The following is a 3,192-nucleotide window of genomic DNA, read 5'->3' on the forward strand; positions in this document are numbered from 1 at the left end:
TAAGTTCTAGGGGACTGATGAGCTCAGATGTTAAGTCCCATAGTGCTCAGAGCCATTTGAACCATCCAGCCACGGTGGTCGAGCGGTTCTAGGCGCTTCAGTCCGGAACCGTGCGACTGCTACGGTCGCAGGTTCGAATCCTGCCTCGGGCATGGATGTGTGTGATGTCCTTAGGTTAGTTAGGTTTAAGTAGTTGTAAGTTCTAGGGGACTGATGAGCTCAGATGTTAAGTCCCATAGTGCTCAGAGCCATTTGAACCATCCAGCACCACACTTCCACATCGCGCACAGGCCGGATAACAGGAACAAGTTGCGTCATCCGCGAGTATCGCCAGCCACACTGCCCAAGCGAGTGACAAGTGGTGCATCGAGCAGCTGTGTGCCCCAAGCAGTGGCGACACGTCCTCCAACACGACAGTCGCTCCCGGGGCGCGGGGTGAGCGCTGCTCGCCGCCCTCGAGGCACTCCCTGTTTCGGAAGGACGTGCTGTGCGTCAAATGTGGGCCGATTCCCACCGAAAAGTGCGACTGTATGCGTTGGCAGAAGAGGCGAATGCGCCTTCTGTCGTGCGTCTACAGTAGATAAGCGCCAACGGCCATAGCATGTTGAATACAACGGTTCTCGTCCGATCACCGAAGTTAAGGAACATCAGGCTCAGTAAGTGCTTAGTTGGTGACCGCCTGGGAACACCGGGTGCTGTTGGCTCCCCTTCGTATTTTCCTTTTTATACCGCTTCCTGCCAGCCCTCTTTTCATAGCTACCTCCTGTTGTGACAAACACGCTTTCTTGAGCATTTTAAACTACTGTAATGACTGTAAGAAACGAAATTGCGGGAATTAACTCAGTTTGAGGAGGAATGTCGGAACGAAGTTTGCCAGGAAGTCTTTGAAAACGACGAAACAATACGAATCGATAGATATGTTCTGAAATACGTCAGCGCCTATTGTTCTGTAGCAGTGTAAAGTTCCATATTTGATTTGGAAACAATAATTTTATCTTTCGTCGTCTCGTCTTCTCTCGCAGATATTTCTTGTCGTATGGACCACGACCCGAACGACAGTCGAGCAAGGTCGGGACAGAAGGAGAAGGGAAAGGGGATAGGTATTCGCACAATGCACAATGCACAGTGCAAATTACGCGTTGCGCGACGCGTGTGAGGTGAGGAAGGTAACGTCGGCAGCAGGCGTGCACTCCAGCACGACACTGAAACACACGCACAGGCCAGGGGCTGCGCGGCTGTGTGCGAGCCCTCCGCCGGACAACAGGAAGAGGATGCGTCGTCCGCGAGTGCCTGAGGGCGCACGCGCTAAGCGAGCGATGGGTGGTGCACCGAGCAGCTGTGTGTCTCGCGCACGCGGCGGCGCGCCCGCTAACTCAGCAGTCGCTTCTGGGACGCCGCTCCGGGCGCACTCGCCGCCTTCGAGGCACTCGCTTTTGCCGAAGGACTTGCTTCGCGTCAAATCCGATCCGACTTGCACCGAAAAGTGCGATTGTATGTGTTGTCAGAAGAGGCGAATGCGCCTTCTGTCGTGTGTCTACCGTATAAAGGCACCAGCGGGCGTACCGTGTCGAATACACCGGTTGTCGCCCGACCACCGGTCAGTAGTTGGCCGGTTGGCTGGCCGCCTGGCAAGACGAGCCGCTCGCGCGCTCCGTCGTCGCTGCTTACGCCGAGTACTTGAGCGAGCAGCGGTTAGCAGCTCACCTCCTCACTCGACTTTCTCGGGGGTGGCTTGGAATAATGAGTCGTGCACACTCAGTGCAGTGATCGTTTGACCGAAACGCGGCTCCTCCGTCCCCGTACGAAATGAGGACTTTAACGAAGTGACGATTCCGCAATCTGATATAGTTTGTATTCAGTTAGATTTTATACGGAATAGTGCATTTCTGAAATTGCCGAATGGAGACTATGTAGGCAAGGTGCTTAGTGCTTTTGATGGAAGTAGCAAATACAAACATTTGCATGGCACTGCTGTAACGTTCTGACGACTTAAAGTGTGAGTGTGTATCTGGTTATATCGGCTTATTCCCCCAATCCACCTTCCACTTCTTTACGAGATGACTTACTTGGAATTTGCAGCCACTCTTCTTTACTGTATAGCCGGCTACTCTTGACTTCTTCTCCGTCGAATAACGCTAGGTACAGGAATTTTTGACTCTTTCTACTTATGAAATAAGTAGATATACAAACATTACTTTTTGTCTACTAACGGTGTATTTGACCTCCATACACAATAAAAATTTCACTTTCCACACGAATATGTAACTTCCTCCAAGTCTCTCTTACAGTCGGACGTTAAAATCAAATTGCGTTACACTTAAAAGAAAGTTGGCTTGGATAACGTGACCTTTCTTAACATGAAACATAAAATGAGTCTTGCCTCTAACAAGGTTGCGTCAAGAGTCTACAAGAGTACTTCTTCAACTCTTCTTGTTTTAATGACAATAGTCAATTACACAATAAGCACAAAGCTGCATATAAACTCCACGATTCTTCCTTACGCGCTCACTAAAACATCTATCGATTGCCCGACAGGATTCTTCCTTACGCGCTCACTAAAACATCTATGGATTGCCCGACAGGTACTTGTCGGAGCCGTCCGACCGCCGCATCTACTTTCTTCCCGCGACTCATTTGAAACCTGCACACTCAAACTTGTGACGTGCAGTAGCTAGGATTCTACCATCTCACACTCATATCCAGAATCCCGCGACTCATTTTAAACCTGCACACTCAAACTTGTGACGTGCAGTAGCTAGGATTCTACCATCTCACACTCATATCCAGAATCTCGTGTGTTCGAGACGGTAGAAGGTTGAGTGGTTGTAGAATTTACACAGAAATTCTCGAATCACTACACTGTGTCAGATGTTACCGTCTTGCCGGGAGGCTTCGTTATTAGAAGTTCGCAGGAGAACTTCTTTAAAGTTAGGAAGGTAGGAGAGGAGGTACTGGCAGAAGTGAAGCTTTGAGGATGGGTCGTGAGTCGTGCTTGGGTAGCTCAGTTTGTAGAGCACTAGCCCGGGAAAGGCAAAGGTCCCGAGTCCGAGTCTCGGTCCGGCACACAGTTTTAATCTGCCAGGAAGTTTCATAACAGCGCACACTCCGCTACAGAGTGAAAATCTCATTCTGGAAACATCCCCCAGGCTGTGGCTAAGCCATGTCTCCGCAATATCCATTCTTTCAGGAGTG

At 50.2% G+C, this 3,192-nt stretch overlaps 1 pseudogene; it reads left to right on the forward strand.

The window, feature by feature from the left end:
• The first annotated feature begins 586 nt into the window (after positions 1-586).
• Positions 587-704, forward strand: LOC126205954 (5S ribosomal RNA; annotated as a pseudogene).
• Positions 705-3,192: the final 2,488 nt, after the last annotated feature.

This window comes from Schistocerca nitens, chromosome 1 (genome assembly GCF_023898315.1).
Source record: "Schistocerca nitens isolate TAMUIC-IGC-003100 chromosome 1, iqSchNite1.1, whole genome shotgun sequence".
In the NCBI taxonomy this organism is placed as follows: Eukaryota; Metazoa; Arthropoda; class Insecta; order Orthoptera; family Acrididae; genus Schistocerca; species Schistocerca nitens.